Source organism: Barbus barbus (assembly GCF_936440315.1).
Source record: "Barbus barbus genome assembly, chromosome: 31".
Classification (NCBI taxonomy): Eukaryota; Metazoa; Chordata; class Actinopteri; order Cypriniformes; family Cyprinidae; genus Barbus; species Barbus barbus.
The window spans coordinates 23,529,325-23,546,549 of record NC_136759.1 but is presented as its reverse complement, the minus strand read 5'-3'; positions in this window follow the sequence as shown (position 1 = coordinate 23,546,549).

The following is a 17,225-nucleotide window of genomic DNA, read 5'->3' as shown; positions in this document are numbered from 1 at the left end:
AGAGAAAGCTGGTTTATGCAATTTTAAGAGAAAAGCTCAAGTATATGAAAGATGTTTCTTTCTCATGAACTGTAATGTTATTTGCAATGCAGAAGACAGATTTTCATGTGTTAAAGTTTTTTTGCAGAGCTAGTCATGTTTGAGACAAAATGCACATTATCACTAGTTTAAACCTTCTAAAAACACTAATGCTGTGTTTAGTGCAACTTAAGCAAATTAAGAGAATGCAAGGCCACAGATGCTGAAAAACTTCTTTCTCAGTGAGACAAAGTTGTTTCATGCAATTTTAAGTGTAAAGCTCAAGTACATGAAAGATGTTTCTTTGTCATGAAATATAATCTTATTTGCAATGCAGAAGACAGATTTTCATGTGTTAAAGTTTTTTTGCAGAGCAAATCATGTTCGAGCTTCAATGCACATTATCACTAGTTTAAACCTTCTAAAAACACTAATGCTGTGTTTAGTGCAACTAAGCAAATGAAGAGAATGCCAGGCCACAGATGCTGAAATGCTTCTTTCTCAGTGAGAGAAAGTTGTTTTATGCAATTTTAAGTGTAAAGCTCAAGTACATGAAAGATGTTTCTTTCTCATGAACTGTAATGTTATTTGCAATGCAGAAGACAGATTTTCATGTGTTAAAGTTTTTTTGCAGAGTAAGTCATGTTTGAGCTTCAAGGCACATTATCACGAGTTTAAACCTTCTAAGAGCACGAATGCTGTGTTTAGTGCAACTAAGCAAATGAAGAGAATGCCAGGCCACAGATGCTGAAATGCTTCTTTCTCAGTGAGAGAAAGCTGGTTTATGCAATTTTAAGAGAAAAGCTCAAGTATATGAAAGATGTTTCTTTCTCATGAACTGTAATGTTATTTGCAATGCAGAAGACAGATTTTCATGTGTTAAAGTTTTTTTGCAGAGCAAGTCATGTTTGAGACAAAATGCACATTATCACTAGTTTAAACCTTCTAAAAACACTAATGCTGTGTTTAGTGCAACTTAAGCAAATTAAGAGAATGCAAGGCCACAGATGCTGAAAAACGTCTTTCTCAATGACAGAAAGCTGGTTTATGCAATTTTAAGAGTAAAACTCAAGTACATCAAAGATGTTTCTTTCTCATGAAATGTAATCTTATTTGCAATGCAGAAGACAGATTTTCAAGTTTTTTTGCAGAGCAAGTCGTGTTTGAGCTAAAATGCACATTATCACTAGTTTAAACCTTCTAAAAACACTAATGCTGTGTTGAATGCAACTTAAGCAAATTAAGAGAATGCAAGGCCACAGATGCTGAAAAACTTCTTTCTCAGTGAGACAAAGTTGTTTCATGCAATTTTAAGTGTAAAGCTCAAGTACATGAAAGATGTTTTTTGTCATGAAATATAATCTTATTTGCAATGCAGAAGACAGATTTTCATGTGTTAAAGTTTTTTTGCAGAGCAAATCATGTTTGAGCTTCAATGCACATTATCACTAGTTTAAACCTTCTAAAAACACTAATGCTGTGTTTAGTGCAACGTAAGCAAATTAAGAGAATGCAAGGCCACAGATGCTGAAAAACTTCTTTCTCAGTGAGACAAAGTTGTTTCATGCAATTTTAAGAGAAAAGCTCAAGTACATGAAAGATGTTTTTTGTCATGAAATATAATCTTATTTGCAATGCAGAAGACAGATTTTCATGTGTTAAAGTTTTTTTGCAGAGCAAATCATGTTCGAGCTTCAATGCACATTATCACTAGTTTAAACCTTCTAAAAACACTAATGCTGTGTTTAGTGCAACTAAGCAAATGAAGAGAATGCCAGGCCACAGATGCTGAAATGCTTCTTTCTCAGTGAGAGAAAGTTGTTTTATGCAATTTTAAGTGTAAAGCTCAAGTACATGAAAGATGTTTCTTTCTCATGAACTGTAATGTTATTTGCAATGCAGAAGACAGATTTTCATGTGTTAAAGTTTTTTTGCAGAGCATGTCATGTTTGAGCTTCAAGGCACATTATCACTAGTTTAAACCCTCTTAGAACACTAATGCTGTGTTTAGTGCAACTAAGCAAATGAAGAGAATGCCAGGCCACAGATGCTGAAATGCTTCTTTCTCAGTGAGAGAAAGCTGGTTTATGCAATTTTAAGAGAAAAGCTCAAGTATATGAAAGATGTTTCTTTCTCATGAACTGTAATGTTATTTGCAATGCAGAAGACAGATTTTCATGTGTTAAAGTTTTTTTGCAGAGCTAGTCATGTTTGAGACAAAATGCACATTATCACTAGTTTAAACCTTCTAAAAACACTAATGCTGTGTTTAGTGCAACTTAAGCAAATTAAGAGAATGCAAGGCCACAGATGCTGAAAAACTTCTTTCTCAGTGAGACAAAGTTGTTTCATGCAATTTTAAGTGTAAAGCTCAAGTACATGAAAGATGTTTCTTTGTCATGAAATATAATCTTATTTGCAATGCAGAAGACAGATTTTCATGTGTTAAAGTTTTTTTGCAGAGTAAGTCATGTTTGAGCTTCAAGGCACATTATCACGAGTTTAAACCTTCTAAGAGCACGAATGCTGTGTTTAGTGCAACTAAGCAAATGAAGAGAATGCCAGGCCACAGATGCTAAAATGCTTCTTTCTCAGTGAGAGAAAGCTGGTTTATGCAATTTTAAGAGAAAAGCTCAAGTATATGAAAGATGTTTCTTTCTCATGAACTGTAATGTTATTTGCAATGCAGAAGACAGATTTTCATGTGTTAAAGTTTTTTTGCAGAGCAAGTCATGTTTGAGACAAAATGCACATTATCACTAGTTTAAACCTTCTAAAAACACTAATGCTGTGTTTAGTGCAACTTAAGCAAATTAAGAGAATGCAAGGCCACAGATGCTGAAAAACGTCTTTCTCAATGACAGAAAGCTGGTTTATGCAATTTTAAGAGTAAAACTCAAGTACATCAAAGATGTTTCTTTCTCATGAAATGTAATCTTATTTGCAATGCAGAAGACAGATTTTCAAGTTTTTTTGCAGAGCAAGTCGTGTTTGAGCTAAAATGCACATTATCACTAGTTTAAACCTTCTAAAAACACTAATGCTGTGTTGAATGCAACTTAAGCAAATTAAGAGAATGCAAGGCCACAGATGCTGAAAAACTTCTTTCTCAGTGAGACAAAGTTGTTTCATGCAATTTTAAGTGTAAAGCTCAAGTACATGAAAGATGTTTTTTGTCATGAAATATAATCTTATTTGCAATGCAGAAGACAGATTTTCATGTGTTAAAGTTTTTTTGCAGAGCAAATCATGTTTGAGCTTCAATGCACATTATCACTAGTTTAAACCTTCTAAAAACACTAATGCTGTGTTTAGTGCAACGTAAGCAAATTAAGAGAATGCAAGGCCACAGATGCTGAAAAACTTCTTTCTCAGTGAGACAAAGTTGTTTCATGCAATTTTAAGAGAAAAGCTCAAGTACATGAAAGATGTTTTTTGTCATGAAATATAATCTTATTTGCAATGCAGAAGACAGATTTTCATGTGTTAAAGTTTTTTTGCAGAGCAAATCATGTTTGAGCTTCAATGCACATTATCACTAGTTTAAACCTTCTAAAAACACTAATGCTGTGTTTAGTGCAACTTAAGCAAATTAAGAGAATGCAAGGCCACAGATGCTGAAAAACGTCTTTCTCAATGACAGAAAGCTGGTTTATGCAATTTTAAGAGTAAAACTCAAGTACATCAAAGATGTTTCTTTCTCATGAAATGTAATCTTATTTGCAATGCAGAAGACAGATTTTCATGTGTTAAAGTTTTTTTGCAGAGCAAGTCATGTTTGAGACTCAATGCACATTATCACTAGTTTAAACCTTCTTAGAACACTAATGCTGTGTTTAGTGCAACATAAGCAAATGAAGAGAATGCAAGGCCACAGATGCTGAAAAACTTCTTTCTCAGTGAGACAAAGCTGGTTTATGCAATTTTAAGAGAAAAGCTCAAGTATATGAAAGATGTTTCTTTCTCAAGAAATGTAATGTTATTTGCAATGCAGAAGACAGATTTTCAAGTTTTTTTGCAGAGCAAGTCGTGTTTGAGCTTCAATGCACATTATCACTAGTTTAAACCTTCTAAAAACACTAATGCTGTGTTTAGTGCAACTAAGCAAATGAAGAGAATGCCAGGCCACAGATGCTGAAATGCTTCTTTCTCAGTGAGAGAAAGTTGTTTTATGCAATTTTAAGTGTAAAGCTCAAGTACATGAAAGATGTTTCTTTCTCATGAACTGTAATGTTATTTGCAATGCAGAAGACAGATTTTCATGTGTTAAAGTTTTTTTGCAGAGCATGTCATGTTTGAGCTTCAAGGCACATTATCACTAGTTTAAACCCTCTTAGAACACTAATGCTGTGTTTAGTGCAACTAAGCAAATGAAGAGAATGCCAGGCCACAGATGCTGAAATGCTTCTTTCTCAGTGAGAGAAAGCTGGTTTATGCAATTTTAAGAGAAAAGCTCAAGTATATGAAAGATGTTTCTTTCTCATGAACTGTAATGTTATTTGCAATGCAGAAGACAGATTTTCATGTGTTAAAGTTTTTTTGCAGAGCTAGTCATGTTTGAGACAAAATGCACATTATCACTAGTTTAAACCTTCTAAAAACACTAATGCTGTGTTTAGTGCAACTTAAGCAAATTAAGAGAATGCAAGGCCACAGATGCTGAAAAACTTCTTTCTCAGTGAGACAAAGTTGTTTCATGCAATTTTAAGTGTAAAGCTCAAGTACATGAAAGATGTTTCTTTGTCATGAAATATAATCTTATTTGCAATGCAGAAGACAGATTTTCATGTGTTAAAGTTTTTTTGCAGAGCAAATCATGTTCGAGCTTCAATGCACATTATCACTAGTTTAAACCTTCTAAAAACACTAATGCTGTGTTTAGTGCAACTAAGCAAATGAAGAGAATGCCAGGCCACAGATGCTGAAATGCTTCTTTCTCAGTGAGAGAAAGTTGTTTTATGCAATTTTAAGTGTAAAGCTCAAGTACATGAAAGATGTTTCTTTCTCATGAACTGTAATGTTATTTGCAATGCAGAAGACAGATTTTCATGTGTTAAAGTTTTTTTGCAGAGTAAGTCATGTTTGAGCTTCAAGGCACATTATCACGAGTTTAAACCTTCTAAGAGCACGAATGCTGTGTTTAGTGCAACTAAGCAAATGAAGAGAATGCCAGGCCACAGATGCTGAAATGCTTCTTTCTCAGTGAGAGAAAGCTGGTTTATGCAATTTTAAGAGAAAAGCTCAAGTATATGAAAGATGTTTCTTTCTCATGAACTGTAATGTTATTTGCAATGCAGAAGACAGATTTTCATGTGTTAAAGTTTTTTTGCAGAGCAAGTCATGTTTGAGACAAAATGCACATTATCACTAGTTTAAACCTTCTAAAAACACTAATGCTGTGTTTAGTGCAACTTAAGCAAATTAAGAGAATGCAAGGCCACAGATGCTGAAAAACGTCTTTCTCAATGACAGAAAGCTGGTTTATGCAATTTTAAGAGTAAAACTCAAGTACATCAAAGATGTTTCTTTCTCATGAAATGTAATCTTATTTGCAATGCAGAAGACAGATTTTCAAGTTTTTTTGCAGAGCAAGTCGTGTTTGAGCTAAAATGCACATTATCACTAGTTTAAACCTTCTAAAAACACTAATGCTGTGTTGAATGCAACTTAAGCAAATTAAGAGAATGCAAGGCCACAGATGCTGAAAAACTTCTTTCTCAGTGAGACAAAGTTGTTTCATGCAATTTTAAGTGTAAAGCTCAAGTACATGAAAGATGTTTTTTGTCATGAAATATAATCTTATTTGCAATGCAGAAGACAGATTTTCATGTGTTAAAGTTTTTTTGCAGAGCAAATCATGTTTGAGCTTCAATGCACATTATCACTAGTTTAAACCTTCTAAAAACACTAATGCTGTGTTTAGTGCAACGTAAGCAAATTAAGAGAATGCAAGGCCACAGATGCTGAAAAACTTCTTTCTCAGTGAGACAAAGTTGTTTCATGCAATTTTAAGAGAAAAGCTCAAGTACATGAAAGATGTTTTTTGTCATGAAATATAATCTTATTTGCAATGCAGAAGACAGATTTTCATGTGTTAAAGTTTTTTTGCAGAGCAAATCATGTTTGAGCTTCAATGCACATTATCACTAGTTTAAACCTTCTAAAAACACTAATGCTGTGTTTAGTGCAACTTAAGCAAATTAAGAGAATGCAAGGCCACAGATGCTGAAAAACGTCTTTCTCAATGACAGAAAGCTGGTTTATGCAATTTTAAGAGTAAAACTCAAGTACATCAAAGATGTTTCTTTCTCATGAAATGTAATCTTATTTGCAATGCAGAAGACAGATTTTCATGTGTTAAAGTTTTTTTGCAGAGCAAGTCATGTTTGAGACTCAATGCACATTATCACTAGTTTAAACCTTCTTAGAACACTAATGCTGTGTTTAGTGCAACATAAGCAAATGAAGAGAATGCAAGGCCACAGATGCTGAAAAACTTCTTTCTCAGTGAGACAAAGCTGGTTTATGCAATTTTAAGAGAAAAGCTCAAGTATATGAAAGATGTTTCTTTCTCAAGAAATGTAATGTTATTTGCAATGCAGAAGACAGATTTTCAAGTTTTTTTGCAGAGCAAGTCGTGTTTGAGCTTCAATGCACATTATCACTAGTTTAAACCTTCTTAGAACACTAATGCTGTGTTTAGTGCAACTAAGCAAATGAAGAGAATGCCAGGCCACAGATGCTGAAATGCTTCTTTCTCAGTGAGAGAAAGTTGTTTTATGCAATTTTAAGTGTAAAGCTCAAGTACATGAAAGATGTTTCTTTCTCATGAACTGTAATGTTATTTGCAATGCAGAAGACAGATTTTCATGTGTTAAAGTTTTTTTGCAGAGCAAGTCATGTTTGAGCTTCAAGACACATTATCACTAGTTTAAACCCTCTTAGAACACTAATGCTGTGTTTAGTGCAACTAAGCAAATGAAGAGAATGCCAGGCCACAGATGCTGAAATGCTTCTTTCTCAGTGAGAGAAAGCTGGTTTATGCAATTTTAAGAGAAAAGCTCAAGTATATGAAAGATGTTTCTTTCTCATGAACTGTAATGTTATTTGCAATGCAGAAGACAGATTTTCATGTGTTAAAGTTTTTTTGCAGAGCTAGTCATGTTTGAGACAAAATGCACATTATCACTAGTTTAAACCTTCTAAAAACACTAATGCTGTGTTTAGTGCAACTTAAGCAAATTAAGAGAATGCAAGGCCACAGATGCTGAAAAACTTCTTTCTCAGTGAGACAAAGTTGTTTCATGCAATTTTAAGTGTAAAGCTCAAGTACATGAAAGATGTTTCTTTGTCATGAAATATAATCTTATTTGCAATGCAGAAGACAGATTTTCATGTGTTAAAGTTGTTTTGCAGAGCAAGTCATGTTTGAGCTTCAAGGCACATTATCACGAGTTTAAACCTTCTAAGAGCACGAATGCTGTGTTTAGTGCAACTAAGCAAATGAAGAGAATGCCAGGCCACAGATGCTGAAATGCGTCTTTCTCAGTGAGAGAAAGCTGGTTTATGCAATTTTAAGAGAAAAGCTCAAGTATATGAAAGATGTTTCTTTCTCATGAACTGTAATGTTATTTGCAATGCAGAAGACAGATTTTCATGTGTTAAAGTTTTTTTGCAGAGCAAGTCATGTTTGAGACAAAATGCACATTGTCACTAGTTTAAACCTTCTAAAAACAACTTCAGCAAATTAAGAGAATGCAAGGCCACAGATGCTGAAAAACGTCTTTCTCAATGACAGAAAGCTGGTTTATGCAATTTTAAGAGTAAAACTCAAGTACATCAATGATGTTTCTTTCTCATGAAATGTAATCTTATTTGCAATGCAGAAGACAGATTTTCAAGCGTTAAAGTTTTTTTGCAGAGCAAGTCATGTTTGAGACTCAATGCACATTATCACTAGTTTAAACCTTCTAAAAACACTAATGCTGTGTTTAGTGCAACGTAAGCAAATGAAGAGAATGCAAGGTCACAGATGCTGAAAAACTTCTTTCTCAGTGAGACAAAGCTGGTTTATGCAATTTTAAGAGAAAAGCTCAAGTACATGAAAGATGTTTCTTTCTCATGAACTGTAATGTTATTTGCAATGCAGAAGACAGATTTTCATGTGTTAAAGTTTTTTTGCAGAGCAAGTCATGTTTGAGCTTCAAGACACATTATCACTAGTTTAAACCCTCTTAGAACACTAATGCTGTGTTTAGTGCAACTAAGCAAATGAAGAGAATGCCAGGCCACAGATGCTGAAATGCTTCTTTCTCAGTGAGAGAAAGCTGGTTTATGCAATTTTAAGAGAAAAGCTCAAGTATATGAAAGATGTTTCTTTCTCATGAACTGTAATGTTATTTGCAATGCAGAAGACAGATTTTCATGTGTTAAAGTTTTTTTGCAGAGCAAGTCATGTTTGAGCTTCAAGGCACATTATCACGAGTTTAAACCTTCTAAGAGCACGAATGCTGTGTTTAGTGCAACTAAGCAAATGAAGAGAATGCCAGGCCACAGATGCTGAAATGCTTCTTTCTCAGTGAGAGAAAGCTGGTTTATGCAATTTTAAGAGAAAAGCTCAAGTATATCAAAGATGTTTCTTTCTCATGAAATGTAATCTTATTTGCAATGCAGAAGACAGATTTTCAAGCGTTAAAGTTTTTTTGCAGAGCAAGTCATGTTTGAGACTCATTGCACATTATCACTAGTTTAAACCTTCTAAAAACACTAATGCTGTGTTTAGTGCAACATAAGCAAATTAAGAGAATGCAAGGCCACAGATGCTGAAAAACTTCTTTCTCAGTGAGACAAAGCTGGTTTATGCAATTTTAAGAGAAAAGCTCAAGTATATGAAAGATGTTTCTTTCTCAAGAAATGTAATGTTATTTGCAATGCAGAAGACAGATTTTCAAGTTTTTTTGCAGAGCAAGTCGTGTTTGAGCTTCAATGCACATTATCACTAGTTTAAACCTTCTTAGAACACTAATGCTGTGTTTAGTGCAACTAAGCAAATGAAGAGAATGCTAGGCCACAGATGCTGAAATGCTTCTTTCTCAGTGAGAGAAAGTTGTTTTATGCAATTTTAAGTGTAAAGCTCAAGTACATGAAAGATGTTTCTTTCTCATGAACTGTAATGTTATTTGCAATGCAGAAGACAGATTTTCATGTGTTAAAGTTGTTTTGCAGAGCAAGTCATGTTTGAGCTTCAAGGCACATTATCACGAGTTTAAACCTTCTAAGAGCACGAATGCTGTGTTTAGTGCAACTAAGCAAATGAAGAGAATGCCAGGCCACAGATGCTGAAATGCTTCTTTCTCAGTGAGAGAAAGCTGGTTTATGCAATTTTAAGAGAAAAGCTCAAGTATATGAAAGATGTTTCTTTCTCATGAACTGTAATGTTATTTGCAATGCAGAAGACAGATTTTCATGTGTTAAAGTTTTTTTGCAGAGCAAGTCATGTTTGAGACAAAATGCACATTATCACTAGTTTAAACCTTCTAAAAACAACTTCAGCAAATTAAGAGAATGCAAGGCCACAGATGCTGAAAAACGTCTTTCTCAATGACAGAAAGCTGGTTTATGCAATTTTAAGAGTAAAACTCAAGTACATCAATGATGTTTCTTTCTCATGAAATGTAATCTTATTTGCAATGCAGAAGACAGATTTTCAAGCGTTAAAGTTTTTTTGCAGAGCAAGTCATGTTTGAGACTCAATGCACATTATCACTAGTTTAAACCTTCTAAAAACACTAATGCTGTGTTTAGTGCAACGTAAGCAAATGAAGAGAATGCAAGGTCACAGATGCTGAAAAACTTCTTTCTCAGTGAGACAAAGCTGGTTTATGCAATTTTAAGAGAAAAGCTCAAGTACATGAAAGATGTTTCTTTCTCATGAACTGTAATGTTATTTGCAATGCAGAAGACAGATTTTCATGTGTTAAAGTTTTTTTGCAGAGCAAGTCATGTTTGAGCTTCAAGACACATTATCACTAGTTTAAACCCTCTTAGAACACTAATGCTGTGTTTAGTGCAACTAAGCAAATGAAGAGAATGCCAGGCCACAGATGCTGAAATGCTTCTTTCTCAGTGAGAGAAAGTTGTTTTATGCAATTTTAAGAGAAAAGCTCAAGTACATGAAAGATGTTTCTTTCTCATGAACTGTAATGTTATTTGCAATGCAGAAGACAGATTTTCATGTGTTAAAGTTTTTTTGCAGAGCAAGTCATGTTTGAGCTTCAAGGCACATTATCACTAGTTTAAACCCTCTTAGAACACTAATGCTGTGTTTAGTGCAACTAAGCAAATGAAGAGAATGCCAGGCCACAGATGCTGAAATGCTTCTTTCTCAGTGAGAAAAAGCTGGTTTATGCAATTTTAAGAGAAAAGCTCAAGTATATCAAAGATGTTTCTTTCTCATGAACTGTAATGTTATTTGCAATGCAGAAGACAGATTTTCATGTGTTAAAGTTTTTTTGCAGAGCAAGTCATGTTTGAGAGAAAATTCACATTATCACTAGTTTAAACCTTCTAAAAACACTAATGCTGTGTTTAGTGCAACTAAGCAAATGAAGAGAATGCCAGGCCACAGATGCTGAAATGCTTCTTTCTCAGTGAGAGAAAGCTGGTTTATGCAATTTTAAGAGAAAAGCTCAAGTATATGAAATATGTTTCTTTCTCATGAAATGTAATGTTATTTGCAATGCAGAAGACAGATTTTCATATGTTAAAGTTTTTTTGCAGAGCCCGTCATGTTTGAGACAAAATGCACATTATCACTAGTTTAAACCTTCTAAAAACACTAATGCTGTGTTTAGTGCAACTTAAGCAAATTAAGAGAATGCAAGGCCACAGATGCTGAAAAACGTCTTTCTCAATGACAGAAAGCTGGTTTATGCAATTTTAAGAGTAAAACTCAAGTACATCAAAGATGTTTCTTTCTCATGAAATGTAATCTTATTTGCAATGCAGAAGACAGATTTTCAAGCGTTAAAGTTTTTTTGCAGAGCAAGTCATGTTTGAGACTCAATGCACATTATCACTAGTTTAAACCTTCTAAAAACACTAATGCTGTGTTTAGTGCAACGTAAGCAAATGAAGAGAATGCAAGGCCACAGATGCTGAAAAACTTCTTTCTCAGTGAGACAAAGCTGGTTTATGCAATTTTAAGAGAAAAGCTCAAGTATATGAAAGATGTTTCTTTCTCAAGAAATGTAATGTTATTTGCAATGCAGAAGACAGATTTTCAAGTTTTTTTGCAGAGCAAGTCGTGTTTGAGCTTCAATGCACATTATCACTAGTTTAAACCTTCTTAGAACACTAATGCTGTGTTTAGTGCAACTAAGCAAATGAAGAGAATGCCAGGCCACAGATGCTGAAATGCTTCTTTCTCAGTGAGAGAAAGTTGTTTTATGCAATTTTAAGTGTAAAGCTCAAGTACATGAAAGATGTTTCTGTCTCATGAACTGTAATGTTATTTGCAATGCAGAAGACAGATTTTCATGTGTTAAAGTTTTTTTGCAGAGTAAGTCATGTTTGAGCTTCAAGGCACATTATCACGAGTTTAAACCTTCTAAGAGCACGAATGCTGTGTTTAGTGCAACTAAGCAAATGAAGAGAATGCCAGGCCACAGATGCTGAAATGCTTCTTTCTCAGTGAGAGAAAGCTGGTTTATGCAATTTTAAGAGAAAAGCTCAAGTATATGAAAGATGTTTCTTTCTCATGAACTGTAATGTTATTTGCAATGCAGAAGACAGATTTTCATGTGTTAAAGTTTTTTTGCAGAGCAAGTCATGTTTGAGACAAAATGCACATTATCACTACTTTAAACCTTCTAAAAACACTAATGCTGTGTTTAGTGCAACTTAAGCAAATTAAGAGAATGCAAGGCCACAGATGCTGAAAAACGTCTTTCTCAATGACAGAAAGCTGGTTTATGCAATTTTAAGAGTAAAACTCAAGTACATCAAAGATGTTTCTTTCTCATGAAATGTAATCTTATTTGCAATGCAGAAGACAGATTTTCAAGTTTTTTTGCAGAGCAAGTCGTGTTTGAGCTAAAATGCACATTATCACTAGTTTAAACCTTCTAAAAACACTAATGCTGTGTTTAATGCAACTTAAGCAAATTAAGAGAATGCAAGGCCACAGATGCTGAAAAACTTCTTTCTCAGTGAGACAAAGTTGTTTCATGCAATTTTAAGTGTAAAGCTCAAGTACATGAAAGATGTTTTTTGTCATGAAATATAATCTTATTTGCAATGCAGAAGACAGATTTTCATGTGTTAAAGTTTTTTTGCAGAGCAAATCATGTTTGAGCTTCAATGCACATTATCACTAGTTTAAACCTTCTAAAAACACTAATGCTGTGTTTAGTGCAACTTAAGCAAATTAAGAGAATGCAAGGCCTCAGATGCTGAAAAACGACTTTCTCAATGACAGAAAGCTGGTTTATGCAATTTTAAGTGTAAAGCTCAAGTACATGAAAGATGTTTCTTTCTCATGAACTGTAATGTTATTTGCAATGCAGAAGACAGATTTTCATGTGTTAAAGTTTTTTTGCAGAGCAAGTCATGTTTGAGCTTCAAGGCACATTATCACTAGTTTAAACCCTCTTAGAACACTAATGCTGTGTTTAGTGCAACTAAGCAAATGAAGAGAATGCCAGGCCACAGATGCTGAAATGCTTCTTTCTCAGTGAGAAAAAGCTGGTTTATGCAATTTTAAGAGAAAAGCTCAAGTATATGAAAGATGTTTCTTTCTCATGAACTGTAATGTTATTTGCAATGCAGAAGACAGATTTTCATGTGTTAAAGTTTTTTTGCAGAGCAAGTCATGTTTGAGAGAAAATTCACATTATCACTAGTTTAAACCTTCTAAAAACACTAATGCTGTGTTTAGTGCAACTAAGCAAATGAAGAGAATGCCAGGCCACAGATGCTGAAATGCTTCTTTCTCAGTGAGAGAAAGCTGGTTTATGCAATTTTAAGAGAAAAGCTCAAGTATATGAAAGATGTTTCTTTCTCATGAAATGTAATGTTATTTGCAATGCAGAAGACAGATTTTCATATGTTAAAGTTTTTTTGCAGAGCCCGTCATGTTTGAGACAAAATGCACATTATCACTAGTTTAAACCTTCTAAAAACACTAATGCTGTGTTTAGTGCAACTTAAGCAAATTAAGAGAATGCAAGGCCACAGATGCTGAAAAACGTCTTTCTCAATGACAGAAAGCTGGTTTATGCAATTTTAAGAGTAAAACTCAAGTACATCAAAGATGTTTCTTTCTCATGAAATGTAATCTTATTTGCAATGCAGAAGACAGATTTTCAAGCGTTAAAGTTTTTTTGCAGAGCAAGTCATGTTTGAGACTCAATGCACATTATCACTAGTTTAAACCTTCTAAAAACACTAATGCTGTGTTTAGTGCAACGTAAGCAAATGAAGAGAATGCAAGGCCACAGATGCTGAAAAACTTCTTTCTCAGTGAGACAAAGCTGGTTTATGCAATTTTAAGAGAAAAGCTCAAGTATATGAAAGATGTTTCTTTCTCAAGAAATGTAATGTTATTTGCAATGCAGAAGACAGATTTTCAAGTTTTTTTGCAGAGCAAGTCGTGTTTGAGCTTCAATGCACATTATCACTAGTTTAAACCTTCTTAGAACACTAATGCTGTGTTTAGTGCAACTAAGCAAATGAAGAGAATGCCAGGCCACAGATGCTGAAATGCTTCTTTCTCAGTGAGAGAAAGTTGTTTTATGCAATTTTAAGTGTAAAGCTCAAGTACATGAAAGATGTTTCTGTCTCATGAACTGTAATGTTATTTGCAATGCAGAAGACAGATTTTCATGTGTTAAAGTTTTTTTGCAGAGTAAGTCATGTTTGAGCTTCAAGGCACATTATCACGAGTTTAAACCTTCTAAGAGCACGAATGCTGTGTTTAGTGCAACTAAGCAAATGAAGAGAATGCCAGGCCACAGATGCTGAAATGCTTCTTTCTCAGTGAGAGAAAGCTGGTTTATGCAATTTTAAGAGAAAAGCTCAAGTATATGAAAGATGTTTCTTTCTCATGAACTGTAATGTTATTTGCAATGCAGAAGACAGATTTTCATGTGTTAAAGTTTTTTTGCAGAGCAAGTCATGTTTGAGACAAAATGCACATTATCACTACTTTAAACCTTCTAAAAACACTAATGCTGTGTTTAGTGCAACTTAAGCAAATTAAGAGAATGCAAGGCCACAGATGCTGAAAAACGTCTTTCTCAATGACAGAAAGCTGGTTTATGCAATTTTAAGAGTAAAACTCAAGTACATCAAAGATGTTTCTTTCTCATGAAATGTAATCTTATTTGCAATGCAGAAGACAGATTTTCAAGTTTTTTTGCAGAGCAAGTCGTGTTTGAGCTAAAATGCACATTATCACTAGTTTAAACCTTCTAAAAACACTAATGCTGTGTTTAATGCAACTTAAGCAAATTAAGAGAATGCAAGGCCACAGATGCTGAAAAACTTCTTTCTCAGTGAGACAAAGTTGTTTCATGCAATTTTAAGTGTAAAGCTCAAGTACATGAAAGATGTTTTTTGTCATGAAATATAATCTTATTTGCAATGCAGAAGACAGATTTTCATGTGTTAAAGTTTTTTTGCAGAGCAAATCATGTTTGAGCTTCAATGCACATTATCACTAGTTTAAACCTTCTAAAAACACTAATGCTGTGTTTAGTGCAACTTAAGCAAATTAAGAGAATGCAAGGCCTCAGATGCTGAAAAACGACTTTCTCAATGACAGAAAGCTGGTTTATGCAATTTTAAGTGTAAAGCTCAAGTACATGAAAGATGTTTCTTTCTCATGAACTGTAATGTTATTTGCAATGCAGAAGACAGATTTTCATGTGTTAAAGTTTTTTTGCAGAGCAAGTCATGTTTGAGCTTCAAGGCACATTATCACTAGTTTAAACCCTCTTAGAACACTAATGCTGTGTTTAGTGCAACTAAGCAAATGAAGAGAATGCCAGGCCACAGATGCTGAAATGCTTCTTTCTCAGTGAGAAAAAGCTGGTTTATGCAATTTTAAGAGAAAAGCTCAAGTATATGAAAGATGTTTCTTTCTCATGAACTGTAATGTTATTTGCAATGCAGAAGACAGATTTTCATGTGTTAAAGTTTTTTTGCAGAGCAAGTCATGTTTGAGAGAAAATTCACATTATCACTAGTTTAAACCTTCTAAAAACACTAATGCTGTGTTTAGTGCAACTAAGCAAATGAAGAGAATGCCAGGCCACAGATGCTGAAATGCTTCTTTCTCAGTGAGAGAAAGCTGGTTTATGCAATTTTAAGAGAAAAGCTCAAGTATATGAAAGATGTTTCTTTCTCATGAAATGTAATGTTATTTGCAATGCAGAAGACAGATTTTCATATGTTAAAGTTTTTTTGCAGAGCCAGTCATGTTTGAGACAAAATGCACATTATCACTAGTTTAAACCTTCTAAAAACACTAATGCTGTGTTTAGTGCAACTTAAGCAAATTAAGAGAATGCAAGGCCACAGATGCTGAAAAACGTCTTTCTCAATGACAGAAAGCTGGTTTATGCAATTTTAAGAGTAAAACTCAAGTACATCAAAGATGTTTCTTTCTCATGAAATGTAATCTTATTTGCAATGCAGAAGACAGATTTTCAAGCGTTAAAGTTTTTTTGCAGAGCAAGTCATGTTTGAGACTCAATGCACATTATCACTAGTTTAAACCTTCTAAAAACACTAATGCTGTGTTTAGTGCAACGTAAGCAAATGAAGAGAATGCAAGGCCACAGATGCTGAAAAACTTCTTTCTCAGTGAGACAAAGCTGGTTTATGCAATTTTAAGAGAAAAGCTCAAGTATATGAAAGATGTTTCTTTCTCAAGAAATGTAATGTTATTTGCAATGCAGAAGACAGATTTTCAAGTTTTTTTGCAGAGCAAGTCGTGTTTGAGCTTCAATGCACATTATCACTAGTTTAAACCTTCTTAGAACACTAATGCTGTGTTTAGTGCAACTAAGCAAATGAAGAGAATGCCAGGCCACAGATGCTGAAATGCTTCTTTCTCAGTGAGAGAAAGTTGTTTTATGCAATTTTAAGTGTAAAGCTCAAGTACATGAAAGATGTTTCTTTCTCATGAACTGTAATGTTATTTGCAATGCAGAAGACAGATTTTCATGTGTTAAAGTTTTTTTGCAGAGTAAGTCATGTTTGAGCTTCAAGGCACATTATCACGAGTTTAAACCTTCTAAGAGCACGAATGCTGTGTTTAGTGCAACTAAGCAAATGAAGAGAATGCAAGGCCACAGATGCTGAAAAACTTCTTTCTCAATGACAGAAAGCTGGTTTATGCAATTTTAAGAGTAAAACTCAAGTACATCAAAGATGTTTCTTTCTCATGAAATGTAATCTTATTTGCAATGCAGAAGACAGATTTTCATGTGTTAAAGTTTTTTTGCAGAGCAAGTCATGTTTGAGACTCAATGCACATTATCACTAGTTTAAACCTTCTTAGAACACTAATGCTGTGTTTAGTGCAACATAAGCAAATGAAGAGAATGCAAGGCCACAGATGCTGAAAAACTTCTTTCTCAATGACAGAAAGCTGGTTTATGCAATTTTAAGTGTAAAGCTCAAGTACATGAAAGATGTTTCTTTCTCATGAACTGTAATGTTATTTGCAATGCAGAAGACAGATTTTCATGTGTTAAAGTTTTTTTGCAGAGCAAGTCATGTTTGAGCTTCAAGGCACATTATCACTAGTTTAAACCCTCTTAGAACACTAATGCTGTGTTTAGTGCAACTAAGCAAATGAAGAGAATGCCAGGCCACAGATGCTGAAATGCTTCTTTCTCAGTGAGAAAAAGCTGGTTTATGCAATTTTAAGAGTAAAACTCAAGTACATCAAAGATGTTTCTTTCTCATGAAATGTAATCTTATTTGCAATGCAGAAGACAGATTTTCATGTGTTAAAGTTTTTTTGCAGAGCAAATCATGTTTGAGCTTCAATGCACATTATCACTAGTTTAAACCTTCTAAAAACACTAATGCTGTGTTTAGTGCAACTTAAGCAAATTAAGAGAATGCAAGGCCACAGATGCTGAAAAACGTCTTTCTCAATGACAGAAAGCTGGTTTATGCAATTTTAAGTGTAA